General features: G+C 41.5%; 1 long non-coding RNA gene across 1 annotated transcript; it reads right to left on the reverse strand.

Annotated features, from left to right (window-relative positions):
* Nucleotides 1-1,918: 1,918 nt before the first annotated feature.
* Nucleotides 1,919-14,339, reverse strand: LOC309847834. The gene is made up of 4 exons (XR_014302663.1): nt 14,089-14,339; nt 3,156-3,261; nt 2,957-3,078; nt 1,919-2,173 (listed from the first exon to the last, which is right to left on the reverse strand). It is a non-coding gene; the product is annotated as an uncharacterized lncRNA (long non-coding RNA).
* Nucleotides 14,340-16,021: the final 1,682 nt, after the last annotated feature.

Below are 16,021 nucleotides of genomic sequence, written 5' to 3' on the forward strand. Positions count from 1 at the left end.
TCAACAGCATCTTTTCCTTTTCATTTAACACATCGCTGGGTTACCCGGAGTCTGACTTCAGTGCATTGCAGATTAATCTTCTCCCCCTGTTGTACTTCACCTTTAAGGAAGTGTCCACATCTGGACGCACTGACTGCTTTGCTGACACTCCTCCAGGGCAGAGCTCTTGGTGCATAGAGCAGCCTAATTAGCAGAAGGGGGGAGGGGCAGAACTTCCAAGACACTTTCTAAGAGTGTCTAGCCAGATGGAAAGGATCAGCATTTGCTTAAATGCAAATATCCCTTATATATCATTGCACTTTTCCTAGGAGATTTTCCTAGGAGAGTGGATTGCTTGGAAACTATTTGTGACCTTTCTTGTGGGACATAAAGAGTTGGAATGGCTAACATTTTGCATCTGCCTCTCAGAACCCTATAATGAGTCTTATTTCAGCTTGCCCTCTTTTCAGGTTTGGTTAATATTCATCCAGTTTTTCCATAATAAGGATCAAGAGCCAAAGCTCTTCAGGACGCTTCTACCTTATATCCAGATCAGAATATTCCCCTTAAGGGCAAGTGAAGGCAAAGGCTTTGTTTGGATTCAAAGCAGAGTGTAAGCTTTGGCCATTCTTCTTGTTGCTCTGTTTCTAGCTTGGCCTAGTCCAAGTCCCTAGAGCTATAATTAACTTGGCCCCTTGCCATTTATATGTTTAATTGGGCCAAGTGACATTAGGGCTTGAGAAGCTCTTTTGTGGAAATGAGTAAAAGCAAGTACCTTTCCTTTATAAGCTACCCTGAACCAATAACTAAGGATCCCTTTTTTATTTGCAGGATGCATTCATTTTAAGAGCGTCCAAGCTCAGGTATAGAACAATGTAAAATGCATAACCGTAGCTACAGCAGTTACTCCAGAGTTCTGAAGAGCAGCCAACAGAAATTGGTAAAGGTACCTTTGGACATCTGACTACTTTTTGAGGCATTACTTCGACGACCAGTTTCCAAATGAATCTGGTCTCCGAGACACTCTGTGGGTGGAGGAATGAAGGGTGTACCAAGCCTACAGTCTACTTCCTCTTTGCCCCCGAATGACCCCGCCAAAAGTTAAATCTCTTGGGAATTAATGAGGAAACCAGTAGCATAGATGGTCTATCAAAATAATATTGATGTACCTCCTTTGATAATGTGGAGATGTCACTGTCCAGCTTTTCTGGCTTCCACAAGGGGTGGTGTGACTTGTTTTCTCTAATAAAACATGAGTAAAGGGGATATATAAATATATAGTAAAGAGTAGATCAATGTATATGTAGATATATCTATATGAATCTATATATAGATATATGTAGATATGTAGAGTCTCCTTCAGGCTAAGACTTCGAAGTAGATAGGTTTTCACAATTACCTTTTCTTCCTCCATTGGCTGGAAGCAGAGGCCTCCAAAGGCCTAGGGGATGGTAGCAAGATAGATGAAGGACCTGAATCCCTAAATCCTACGTGGAAGAAAACCCCTGAAAGACCAAGAAAATGCTCATCGGATTGTTAGGTGGGTGGGAAATAAGGTTTACTGTGTCAAGCCACTAAAATTTGGGGGCTTATTCATCATTTTGGCCAACATCCTCCTAATACACTAATAGGATGGTGTCCGAGTTTTATATCTTTTTTTTTTTTTTTTTTTTAAGTGGACTCCACACACACAGCATGGAGGCCAACACGGGGCTTGAATTCATGACCCTGAGCTGAGATTAAGAGCCTGATGCCCAAAAGACTGATCCATCCAGCCACCCCTGGTTTTTAAAATGAATTAATCATTCATCTGAGAAAAGAGCATAGATATTTTTCTATGAATAATCATGGCCCAAGATGGCCGAGAACCTCCTAGATGGCCACTGAGACCACCAGAGCATGATTCAAGGGCCTGTGGTCATTTTCATGTTTGTACTGATTTACCTTTGCCTCATCTTGCCATTAAAATGGCGTATAAATTCTTCTTCTACCCACTTAAACCCCCATGTTGCATCACCACTTCCTCATATCAGGGAGATCATATGACAGTTGTCTTTCTCCGCTTGACTTATTTCCCTAAGCATGATACACTCTAGTTCCATCCATGTTGTCGCAAATGGCAAGATTTCATTTCTTTTGATGGCTGCATAGTATTACATTGTGTATATATACCACATCTTCTTGATCCATTCATCTATTGATGGACATATTGGGAGGGAGACAAACCATAAGTGACTCTTAATCTCACAAAACAAACTGAGGGTTGCTGGGGGGAGGGGGGTTGGGAGAAGGGGGTTGGATTATGGACATTGGGGAGGGTATGTGCTTTGGTGAGTGCTGTGAAGTGTGTAAACCTGGTGATTCACAGACCTGTACCCCTGGGGATAAAAATATGTTTATAAAAAATAAAAAATTTAAAAAAATGGTGTATAAAAATTGGCAAATGGAGTCCCTCTTTGGGATATGAATCTGCTTTTTCAAATCTGAGAGCACCAGTGTGTCTTCTCTGATGTTCGTCTTGTCGTAGAGGTAGAGGTAAATGTGGTGAGTCTATGCGCTGCACGTTCATCCAGAGTGAGCAGAGCATGAGTCTCAGCTTTATGAACTGAGGCATTTGCTTGTGTCCAATGAAGGGCTGCTACAAATTCCAGTGAATCTGGATCTTGTACACTTCCCGGGTTTAGGCAGGATCTACAGAAGAGGCCTGATATCTGTCACGGGAATTTGCTTTTGTGAGGAAAATCCTAACCTAGGTCTAAGACAGTAAAAATTATAGTTAAAGTAAGTAAGTCACGTGGGTTACTAATAGAAACCCATGTGTGGTCACTGATGTGGTTTCCACAATAACTCTAATTTTCAGGAGCACAGATGTTAAACTGCTCTACCTCTCCAGATGTGCTCACACAGGGGTCCGTCAGAATGGAGTAGTCTGTGGTCTAAAACACACTGGCCTCTCCGAGAACAGAGAGGTACTTACTTATTCTGGCTATCCGGCATCTTTGTGTTTCCTCCAACAAAGATCAAAGCAGAGCTCTTAATAGGTGTTTGGTTTAAATTTAGAGACATGCGGTATTTACTCCCATTGGCACTTGCTCTCACCTGTGGAGATAAACTGTGTTATTCCGTTCCCAGCTCACACGGTTTCCATCTGCGTCTTGCCCACCTTGGTGTAATACCTGTTTACTGTGTGATGGTCCCCAAGTCCTGGGAACACCTCACGCGGAGTGGTAATAGACTGAATTTTATATTTGCTCTTTTTTGTTCAGCTTGTGTTAACACCATCTGAAAATGAACACAAATCCATTGAAAAATATTCTTGACCAGACCAAGCCTTATATATTGTCAAACCAGCTGAGATGGGAAAGTTTTATGGTAATTGCTTAGAATATCTATTTTTCCACACTTAAGTTTTTTTTCCTCAAAATTAACTCTAATATAAAAAATGTATTTTTTCAAGGAACCATTCTGACTTTTTTTTTTTAAAAAAGGCTTTATTTAGTTGACAGAGAGGGATCACAAGCAGGCAGAGAGCAGGCAGAGAGAGGGGAGAAGAGGCTCCCCACTGAGCAGAGAGCCTGATGTGGGGCTCGATCCCAGCACCCTGAGATCATGACCTGAGCTGAACGCAGAGGCTTAACCCACCAATCCACCCAGATACTCCCCATTCTGATTTAAATTTTTTTTTTAAATTTTTAATTAACATATAATGTATTATTAGCCCCAGGGGAACAGGTCTGTGAATCACCAGGTTTACACACTTCATAGCACTCACCATAGCACATACCCTCCCCAATGTCCAAAACTCAACCACCCTCTCCCTACCCCTCTCCCCCTGGCAACCCTCGTTTTGTTGTTGAGATTAAGAGTCTCTTATAGTTTATCTCCCTCCATCCTGACTTTTATACAAAATATATTTTGAGTGGTCTCTCTCTCTCTCTCTCTTTTTTTTTTTTTGGTTTATGAGGGGTAATAATTCTTGTGATGGAGATTTTTATGGGATGATGGGCTCAGAGCTCAGATTCCCTTTTATGAAAGAAAAAGAAGAAAAGTCAACATTCATTCATTGACTTAATTCAATTAATAAAGGCTTATGGGGCCGGTTGAAAGTGCCAAACATAATGTGAAGAGGCCCAGTCCCTCTAGGAGTAGATAAAAACTGACATGGTATGTGTTATAATAGGACTTAACAGGAAGTAAGAGCAAATCATTGTTAATACGTTATAAAAGGAAGAGTACAGAACTCTAGAGGCTTCTAGGGTATCTGTTGCTCCTTCCTTTGGAGATGTATTCCTCAGATTAGGAGAACCCAGGAATATTACAAAATTTACATGCCATTTGAGTACAGTATTTTTAAAGTGCACTGAGTTATAAACCAAATATCATACATAGAATAACTTGCCTTTCAGACATTAAAGAATCTGAGATTGGGATCAAGAGTGAAGTTCCTTCCTGACTTGGCGGATTCGGGTGAAATGTGCAACAAAAGTGGTACAACACCACACCAAAATTATGATAATGTTGAAGTCATGATAATAATGATAATATTCTGCTAGAAAAAGCTTGCTGGGGTTTGGATGGATTTTACTCTTTATCAGGCATCCTTCTTCTCTCCCTTTCTCTCTCCCTGCCTCTTTTTGTAGAAAACAACAGGACTTAGAAAGGGAAGAGTAAGTTTAATTATGCTGCTGCCACTTAAAACAAAATAAATGAAAAGAAGGAAAACAAAACGAAGGGGAGAAATAACTTGCACTTGCCTTCCACCACGGTTTTAAACTGGACAACACAGATGGTGATTATTTGAGTGTGAAAATTGGGTTGTAAAATGAATATCTCCAAAAATGTCAAGAGTAAATGCCCTTTTGCAGGCAAACATGGTACTGAATGGGTTCCAACAGCACTTTGCCCAGGGCGCTTCCTTCCATGTAAATCGAGCTTAAAAGAAAATTTGTCTCTAAGAGAGAGTTTCTGACGGTGCCAAGGTACACTTCACTGAAAAGCAATGATGCTCACGGGTTCTTGAGTATTTTATGGTTTATGATTGAGGAAAAGGTACCAGGTTCTGGGTTTTGAGGTGTAAGCAATCCGCCATAGTGGAATTGGGTATTTCAACAGCCAAGCTGATCTCATTCATCTTCTTCCTCTAATGGAGACTGAGGAAAAGGTAGGAAACTTGGTAAGAAAAATGGATTCATCTCTAACAATGCAACGATCTCCTTTTAAAATAGCCACGCAATCTGGTTATGAGGTACAAATTTTATGAGTAAAACCTTGAAAGCTATGGCCTTATATACACGAGAGATGGAGGTAATGCAAGGGAGGGAATTTTGTAATGAAACGTGGTGCAGATGCCACACGAAGCTGTTACTTTCTCGAGTGCGCTGCTGCAGGAGGAGCTCTGGAGAGGCTAATAGGCACGTGATGGGAAAGGACCCAGAAGAAAAACTTTCAGTCAAAATCCAGAAGGAAAAAAGTCAGTTTCTTCCTTGCCCTAATGGCCTTTCCTTCTTGGGAATTGACAGAGAAAACTGGATAAGGAAGCAAGGGCTAAATAAAACTCTTCTTTTTAATGGCATTCTGGGGTGGTTCACTCACTTTAAGCTATCTTCATGGCCCTTAGGGTTTCTAAATAGATTTTTCCCCCTGGAATGGTGCAGCATTTCCCTTCTAGGCCATGTAGAAGTGGATGAGTCTAGAATTGCTGGAACCCGCACAGGCAGGAAGCCAGGGGAAATTTCCATAGAGCCAGTCCCAGCTTTCTTCCCAGGGAAGGACTGACTGTCCAGCATCCTGGATCCCAGTGGGCTAAACATACTTATGTCTTGGCAGATGTGCATAAAAATCCAAGGCCAGGGAGAGGCTATAATGGGAAAAGAAAGACTTCTGGGAGATGGCAGCTCTTACCATCTGATGGGAGCTCACCTAGGTCATGCAAAAGTAAATCGGAGATAATGTGTAAGAGTAAAGTTAAGACCAGCTCCAGGCCTCAAGAGCCCAGTGAGGGGCCAGGCTTCAGCCTCCTAGCTGTGCTGCATGCAGGATTAGACTATAGTTCCTCCCTGAGAGCTGGAGGAAAAACTGGACACCAGAAACCAGGGAAAAGGGCTAGTGAGAGCATACACAGGGGATAAACAGGGAATCCCTGACCAGATGCTCCCAGAAGTGCTTGGCTGCCTAAATCCATCTCCAAGGTACACTGGACAATGAGCCCAGAGCTACTGACTATGCTACACTTCATTTGCTGGTGAGGAAGACCTCCCACTACACCGCCAGAACTGGCTCCTCTAATCAGGCTGGGACCAGGGCAAGCTTGGTCTGTAGGTGACAGATGCCGCTGAATGTGTGTGTGTGTGTGTGTGTGTGTGTTGTGCGGGGTGGATGTTAGAATTCTGGGCACATCCTGAATTAATAATTGCTTAAGAAACATTGGAATTTCAAAGAAAGACTTTTTCTAAGACCTACTATCTGAAAACACTACTGCTGTTCATTCCACCAAAGAGAGGTTGCAAGACTGATCTTATAGGTGGGGAAAATAAGAGGAAAAAGCTACAACTGATCTCTTCTAAATTTGCTTTTCTATATGACCTCTGTTTATTATGCAGCAGAATATTTTATTTTCTTGGTTCCTATATCTACAGATCTTTTAAGAGTCTATTATATTGTGGAAAAATATTTTAAAGGCTTTGTATTTCTGAGAAATGCTTTGGTGTATAGTCTTTTCCAGAATTTCTCATTATTAGTAGTTCATCACCAGATTAATGCTTCAAACAGCTCGAGATTATTTGGGTTATAGGCTTTTTACTTTCAATAATCAGTTATTCATTCTGTTAAGCATAGGGAAAGATCGTGAAGAGAAGTAGGTTATAGGGTTGACTCTTATGTTGCAGTTGACATTGTTTCTCTTCTGATTTGTTCAACCCATTAGAGTTTATTTCAGGGAGTTCTGTCAAAAACAAACAAAACACTAACAAAGGGCCCAAAAAAAAAAAAAAAAAAGAAACCCCCAAAACCAAGCTAAGAAGGCAAAGGCTCAGGGAGATAAAGACAGCCTCACTAATGAGTCCCCAACTGATTAAAAGTAAATACATTTCTATTCCTAGAAAAGTATAAGTAACATTTGTTGCCACAAACTGTTTAACTTTAGCAAAAATAAAGAGTTGCCCTCAAATTTGTTATGGGAGGACAGCAACACTGCAGCTAATTATTTCCCAGGTGCCTCTGGTCTGAATTTAGAAATGAGCTACTAATGGCAACATGTGGGATGGGCCCATCTTGACAGATAATTCATTATTATTGTTATCTTTAAGGGGACACTGTATCACTATTGAGCACTGCCTCTGCCCATGGTACTGACTAGATTCATGGTAGTTCCACAGTATAACATGGGGTTATGCACTTGGGCTCTAGAGTAAAGACCTAGGTTTGATTTTTAGTCCTGCCTGTGTGACTTTGGGCAAACTGCTTGTGTTGTTTAGCTTTGACTGTATGACAAAATATCCAGATTTAGTGGCTTAAAAAATCACCATGCATTTGTTCATGATTTGATGGCTTGACAATTCAGCTGAGTTGAGCTGGGATGACTTATTTTTGTTCTTCATAGTATCGGCTAATCTCACACATACATCTGGGGCCTTAGGTGGGACACTCCCCACCCCCCATGTTATTTCTTTTCACCTAACAAACTATTCTGAGTTTCTTTACACAGTGGTCAAAAGTTCCCAGCAGCAAGAGAAGGTTAAGATCTGACGAGAAAGTATCTTTCAAACCTTGACCTCTATCACAGTTGATACTGTCTCATTGAATAAGCAAGTCATCTGACCAAGCCTAGATTGAAGATTGAGAGATGCAGACTGTACTTCTTGAACAGACAGGCATACAGGGAGTTGTGACCAAATTTGGGACCATAACAACAATTTGTCACATGACCTCCAGATTCTTATTGGTGACATGAGGGTATCATAGTATCTACACACAGAGTTTTTGGAACTAAATGAAATAATTCATGTAAAGTGCCTAGCACAAGGTTCAATAAATGTCAATTGTAATTATATTATTATCAATCAAGAAAGGAAGACAGAAGGAGAAATTGGGGAGAAGGAATAGAACAGAAGAAAGGGCTAGGAGTGGACCTTGAAGGCTGAGGTAGGAGAGGGCTTTATGGAGGAACTAATACTTAGTTGGGTCTTGGTTACCTGTTATCACTGACCTTTGAGGTGTTATTAGCTCTTCAACAATTTATTATTTTTTTAAAGATTTTATTTATTTATTTGTTAGTAAGAGAGAGGAAGAGAGAAAGAGAGAGAGGACACACACAAGCAGGGGGAGGAGCAGGCAGAGGCAGAAGGAGAAGCAGGCCTACTTGCTGAGCAAGGAGCTGGGAGCGGGACTTGATCCCAGGACCCTGGGATCATGACCTGAGCTGAAGACAGATGCTTAATCTGCTGAGCCACCCAGGCGCCCCCTGGTTTTTTCTTTTTAGTAACAGTGATTGTGTTAGGATGATGGGATCACGGGTAGGTTTTCTTTACTGTTTTGGGTATTTTCTATAATATGGTTATGTGGCTTTTACAATAAGAAGAAAACATTAAAAATACCTTCATTTTAGAACAGAAGTTCTTTTTTAGACAAATTCTGGAATTCTAAACGATTTTGCATTTGTTTATAAAGTTGACAGTTTTTGAAATTTCCTTTGTTACCATAGAGGTATCAGTCATTTTTTTCAATATACCCTGAAAATTCCCTTGACATGTGCAAGCCATCTGCCCATCTGCATTTTTGAGAGATTAGAACTTCCTAATTCCAAAATTCCTAAAGGTTTCATTTGGAATAAAGATTTTTTTTTTTTTTTTTTTATGCAGTGGTATAAGTTAAAACTCCATTTAGCTTTCTGGTCTTTTGGAAGTTGGGTTCTATAAATTTAAAATTATCTTTACAACTATGGAGTTGGAATATTAGCAGTGTAAATTTAGAGAAGTATGTTAAATGAGAAATCACACACATTCTCGGCTAAAGTAATTGAACTCGCCTGGAAGTTTACATTTATCCTCCCACCCCTGGGCCAAATTTGTTAGAAAGTACAGAAAAGTCACAGCTGCAATTGTGGGGCTTTAGACCAGATTTTCATTTGGTGAGCTTTATAAGAACACCAGGGTATGCTTCTATCTTTGTACTTCTGAATGGCCAGGTCATTCCGCATTTCCCAAAGCGTGGTCCGTGGACTAGTTCGTGCAGAATCATCAGAAGGACTTTCTACAAGTCAGATGGTCCTTTGGGGGCCCTGTACCTGTCCCTGAATTCAGACCTGGGGTTCCTGGGCACCAGCACACTGTGCTCTCCCCACAGAGGCTCCTCCACTCTCGTCCATGAAGTCCCCACTCCTTCCAGCTCAGGACCCCCTCCCTGCCGGCTCTTGTTCTGAGCTCCTATTCAGTGTGGGCTGGTTATGCATCTAGTCAGGGGTCCAAAAATGTTTTCTGAAAAGGGTCAAAGAGTAAATTAAAAAAATATATATTTTATTTATTTATTGGACAGAGATCACAAGTAGGCAGAGAAGCAGGCAAAGAGAGTGAGAGGGAAGCAGGCTCCCTGCTGAGCAGAGAGCCCGATGTGGGACTCGATCCCAGGACCCTGGGATCATGACCTGAGCCGAAGGCAGCGACTTAACCCACTGAGCCACCCAGGTGCCCCCAAAGAGTAAATATTTGATGCTTTGCTGGTCTCTGGGTCTCTGTCACAAGTCTTCGACCTTGCTGGTGTAGTTTGAAAGTTGACCTTAGATAGTATGCAATGAGTGGGCGTGGCTGTGCTCCAATAAAACTTTATTTACAAAAACAGGCAGGCAGCTGGATTTGGCCAGTCCCTGATCTAGATGCACTGTCATTCCTTCTACTTTTGTCCACCCCCAAGCCCAGGGCAAATTAAAAAACAAAACCGAATGAGAGAGCTGAAGATAAAAAAAAAAAAAAAAGAAAACATAAACAAAAAAACAAAACAGAACAAAACAACTGTTCTCTGTAGGATGTAGATTTATATAAAATGAGGTCGGAGTACGGAGAAGAAACGGGGTGCTCAGCACAGGTTGTTCTGATTATCTGGGCAGGAGCATGGGCGAGGCAGCGGGATTGGGACCAGAGTGGTTGAAATGACAGCCCTTTTCTAGATGGAATAGGATGGAAGGACAGTGAGGTGGCAAGGCTTCCCTGAGGTCACCAGTTGAGTAGGGGCTGAATTAGCAGCTGTCTGTGAACAGCCCTCCTATCCCGCAGAGCAGTGGTTGGCTGACTTGAGCCGGCTTCAGAATCACCCAGAGTCTCAAACACAGATTGCTGGGCCATCGGGCCAGAGTTTCGGGGTCAGGAGGTCTCGGTGGGGGCCCGCGACTCTACATTTCTAACACGTCCATGGGGCATGTGGCTGCCTGCTGCTGGCCTGACCACACCTTGAGAACCACCCCCCGGGGCAAGCCCCTCTTACCGCATGTGGCAACATGAGCATGCTTGTTTCATGAAGCTTTCCAGCAGCTTTTGTTTCTCATCCTGAGACATTTAAAGTGCTTTCCAGATTCAAGACTATAGAATCGTTATTTTCCTTCTGGGGTAGCAAGCCTTAGCTCACCTCAGACTGGCAGTCCACATTGGCATTATTAATTTTTGACACGGAGTGAGTCCGAACAGGGTAAATACACCAGTAATTGGTAAGGTAGACAACCGAACGGTAATGAGGCCCTGGCCCCGATGGTTTTGCTCCCGAGAATGAATGCCCGGCCGCCCGGCCATTTTCTGGAGCGAGTTCTTTGCCAGCTCCCCACGGCGTCCCCACATGAAGCTTCAACCCCTCCTGCTTTCCTGATCTGTCCAGTCACATTTTAATGGCTGAAATGGCTTTGAAGCTTTCCCCCACGGAACCAATTTTCACCCTCAGCGCAGGGCAGCTCCTGTCCCTCAGCAAGGAGTCTACTTCAGTGATAAGTTTTCACACGGGTCCAGAACTCAAATGTATTTTGACTGTGGTCCTCATGGCGGTGCTTTCACACTGACGCCAGAAGTAGATTTGTCATGGAGCTTTCCTGATGAGACAGGCTCTCCGGACTAATCGAGGCCGATGGCAGATTTTGTCAGCGAGATGAGATGTTGCCCACAGCTAGTCAGTCTGCTGGAATTTTTTGGTGCTAATGGCAGGGTTTCATTGAGAGATGTGTTTAGGAGAGTCACAGCGAATACGATTCTAGATCCTCTCAGGAAGATGGTGAGCGTATAAACCACAGGGCATCAATGCAAAGGCAGCTGTTTTACACTAGCCCCTGATTCCGAAGACTCCTTAATGAATTCTTCTGGTCAGGGGGGAATAAAAGCCAGGCAGCCACACCGTTCAACTGAAGAATCAACAGCTTGAAAAAATTTTTTAGAAGTCTTTAAATGTGTTACACTTATCTCCGGAATTCTGAACAATACGACATCGGTTTAAGTGCTTCTGTTGATTGTAATCCAAAAGAAATATCATACCTCTTGGCTTTGCCCCGGGCCAACTTTTCACTGAAGTCATTCGTTTTGCTTTTTGTTATGGTTACCTAACCTCAGTCAGAATGCAGCAGGCCACCAGAAATTCGAGGTAGAGACTTTTCCAGTACCCAAGGCTTCTCTGCTTTGGAAATAGGATGAACTCCACCGGCTTTTTCTGAATTTGGCCATTTTATTTTAAAGCTGTAAGACAGGCATGATCAGACATGGAGGGGCCTTGAATGTCAGCCCGAGAGAGGCCAGTCAGTCTCACGACACACACACACAGACCTGGGATTACTAACTTGGCCGGCCGCCTGGAAATATTTGCACCACTGTCTACATCTCCCATTTTCTCAGAGGAAAGCCCACGGACAGCACATCTCAGCAACAATGCGTGTTCCCAGCTGGAAACTCTTCAAGTCTTCCACTTCCAGAATCAAAATATTATGTCGTTTTAAACTTTTCGGGGTACCCTTTGATCCTGTGGCTCTTTTAGATGTTTTCCACTTTAATATATTTAGTCCAGGCATCATCATTTCCTGAGAGCTCCTTTACCATAAGTAGTTTCATCCTTAACTAATAGCTCAGAACCGTGATAAGGGCACACGAGAAAGTCGATCCTCTTTGTTTTTTTGCTTTCATGGGCAAATTCTTCATAACGCTTGCTTGTGAACTCATTTCCTTCATTCACGTGTCAGATATGTACCCGTGCGTATAGGAGCCAGGCATGGTGCTGGGAGGTGAGAAGTCACTGATGAGGAAGATATTCTTCTTGGGTTCTGAATTGGGAGTTAGGCGTACAGGCAAATTATTGTAAAGGGGGATAATATGTAGACAGTAGATATTTATGTTAAAACTTAAGGCAACATAGAGGAGGGGAGATACTATCTAAGAAGTGAGGAAGGTGACATTTGATCAGAGTCTGGAAGATGATAAGGTGTTCCCTAGGAAAGGAAGTAGACAGGTAAGAGGATAAGTGGAAAGAGAAGCAAGGAGCACAGTGTACGTGGCAGAGATTTTGGACTCACTAATTGTTCAAGTGCACCCCTCGATTTCTCAGGTTTCTTGCAGTTGGGATGATCTATGTGACTGAGTCTTAGTGGATGGGATTGCTTGGTATCCCAGTCACTTAAATGTTAGTGTGCCTTGCCCATTTCTCTCTTCTCCTGCTGCCACATATAGGCGTACCTCATTTTATGGCATTTGCTTCACTGCACTTTGCAGATACTGTGTTTTTTTATGAATTGAAGGTCTGTAGCAGCGCTGCATCAAACAAATGTATTGGCACAATTTTTCCAATAGCATCTATGCTCACTTCGTGTTTCTGTGTTGCATTTTGGTAATTCTTGCAATATTTTGAGATTTTTCATTATTATGTTTGGTATGGTGATCTGTGATCAGTGACTTTTTAAAAAAATAATCAAATTCTCACATTTATTAAAATTCTCACAGCTCTTGGATAGGTCACCAAAAGCAGTCAAGTCATTCTATTATTACTAAGAAGATTTCTTTTTTCTTTCTATTTTTTTAAAAATTTATTTATTTGAGAGAGAGAGCATAAGCAGGCAAATGGGAAGAAAAGCAGACTTCCCACCGAGCAGGGAGCCTGATGTTCATGACCAGAGCTTGATCCCAGGACCCTGGGTTCATGACCAGAGCCGAAGGCAGATGCTTAACAGACTAAGCCACCCAGGCACCACATTACTAAAGAGATTTATTAATTAAATTAATTGATTAAAGTAATTATTGAAAGAATCTTGTAGAAAATTAGAAAATATATATCATAAGAATGATAAAAACACATTTACACTAAGCATTGTGTATTTTTACAGATCTTTTTATGCATTATTATATTTATATGCATACACCTAAACATACATATATGTGTGTGTTAAAATGCTTGTGCATTTTAATTTAAAATCAGATCATATTACACATGTTGCTTTGTAATCTACTTTTTCATTTATCAATCTCTGCCTTTTGATACCAGCAAAATGTTTATCTAATTCCTAATCTAGTTTCAATTTGCCCAATTGCGCCAAAACATCGTATGTATATATATATTTATTATTGAAGTAGAGTTGACGTATAACATTATATTAGCTTCAGGTGTACGACACAGTGACTTGAAAAGTCCACACATTACTCAGTGCTTCTCACAATTAGTGACCATCTGATCAACGATCTTTAATACTATAATTGTTTTAGGGTACCATGAACCATGCCCTTATAAGATGGCAGACTTAATCAGTAAATGCTGTGTGTGTTCTGACTGCTCCACTGACCAACTGACCATTCCCCATCTCTCTCTCTCCCTCTCCTCAGGTCTCCCTTTTCTCTGAGACACAACTGATACTGAAGTTAGGTCATTTAAAGTCTACAGGGACCTCTAAGTATTCAAGTGATAGGAAGAGTTATACATCCCTCATTTTAAATCACAAGCTAACAATGATTAAGTTTAGTGAGAAAAGCTTGTCAAAGGCAGAGAGAAGCCAGGAACGAGGCCTCTTGCACCAGTTAGCCACGTCGTGAATGTAAAGGAACAGTACTTGAAGGAAGTTAAAAGTGCTACTCCAGTGAACACACCAATGACAGGAAAGCAAAATAGCCTTACTGCTGAGATGGAGAAAGTCTGAGTGGTCTGGATAGAAGATCAAATGAACCACAACATTCCCTTAAACCAGCGCCTAGTCCAGAGCCAGGCCCTGACTCTCTCCAGTTCTGGGAAGGCTGAGAGAGGTAAGGAAGCTGCAGGAGAGAAGTCTGAAGCTGGGGGACGGTGGTTCATGAGGTTTAAGGGAAGAAGCTGCCTTTGTGACATCACAGTGCAAGGTGAAGCAGCATGTGTTGATGGAGAAGCTGCAGCAAGTGACCCAGAAGCTCTAGACGATAATTAATGAAGGTGGTTACACTAAACAGATTTTCATTGTAAAGACAAAACAGCTGCCTTTTGGAAGAAGACACCATCTAAGACTTTCACAGTTAGAGAGGAGAAGTCAATGCCTGCTTTTAAAGCTGCAGAGGACAGGCAGACTCTCTTGTTAGGGACTAATACAGCTGGTGACTTTAAGTTGAAACCAATACTCATTTGCCATCCTCAAAATTCTAATGTTGCTGTATTTACAAGGCCTGTGCTCTATAGATGGAACAATGGGCCTTGATGACAGCACATCAGTCTACAGCGTCGTTTACTGAACATTTTAAGCTCACTGTTGAGACCCATTGCTCAGAAAAAAAGACTCCTTTCAAAATATTACTGCTCCTTGACAATGCCCCAGCTTACCCAAGGGTACTGATGTGTAATGAGATGAATGTTGTTTTCATGTCTGCCCACACAACATCCTTTCTGCAGCCCATGAATCAAGAGTAATTTTGACTTTCAAGTCTTATTATTTAAATAATTAAGTATTAATTATTGAATAATAAGTAATTATATTATTAATGATGGCACTTGAAAATCTTATTATTTCAAGTTTTACTATTTTGTAAGGCTTTAGTTGCTATAGTAGTGATTCCTCTGATGGATCAGGGCAACCTGAAAAACTGTGGAAAACCTTCTAGAAAGGATTCACCATTCTAGATGACGTTAAGAACATCTGTGATTCATGGGAAGAGGTCAGAATGTCAACATTAACAGGAATTTGGAAGAAGTTGATCCCAGCCCTCATGGATGTCTTTGAGGCATTCAAGACTTCAATGGAGGAAGTCACTGCAGGGGTGGGAACAGTGTGAGAACTAGAATTAGAAGTGGAGCCTGAAGAAGGGACCGAATTGCAATCTCCTGATAAAACTTGAATGGATGAGGATTTGCTTCTTGTGGATGAGCAGAGAAAATAGTTTCTTGAGATATCAACTACTTCTGGTGAAGATGCTGTGAAGATTATTGAAATGGCAATAAAGGATTTAGAATATTCCATATATGTGGTTGATAAAGCAGAGGCAGAGTTTGAGAGGGTTGACTCCTGTATTGAAAGAAGTTCTATGGGTGAAATACTATCAAACAGCACTACATGTTACAGAAAAAAACCCTCATCATTGTCTTATTTTAGGAAATTGCCACAGCCACCCCAACCTTCAGCAACCACCACCCCAATCAGTCAGCAGCCATCAACAAGGAGGCAAGACCCTCCACCGGTGAAAAGATTATGACTCGCTGAAAGCTCAGATGATGCTTAGCATTTTTTGCAGTAAAGTCTTTTAAATTATGGTATTTGCATTTTTTAGACCTAATGCTATTGTACACTTGTTACACTATAGTACAGTGTAAACATAACTTTTGTATGCACTGGGAAACCATAAATTCATCTGACTCTCTTTATTGCGATACTTGCCTCATTGGTGTGGTTTGGTACTGAACCTGCATTATGTCCAAGGTATGCCTCTACTTGGTAGTAATATTTTGAAATGGATAAATCACAAGATGGGGGGAATGTGGATTTCTAAGTCACTAGATGGAGGAGAGGCCCTCTGACCAGCATCATATTTCACACGAAAGAGAAATAGATGTTTATTGTGTTAAGCTTGTTTTTTTTGGCAGTGGGCATTAA

Source organism: Mustela nivalis (assembly GCF_964662115.1).
Source record: "Mustela nivalis genome assembly, chromosome: 14".
NCBI classification, from domain to species: Eukaryota; Metazoa; Chordata; class Mammalia; order Carnivora; family Mustelidae; genus Mustela; species Mustela nivalis.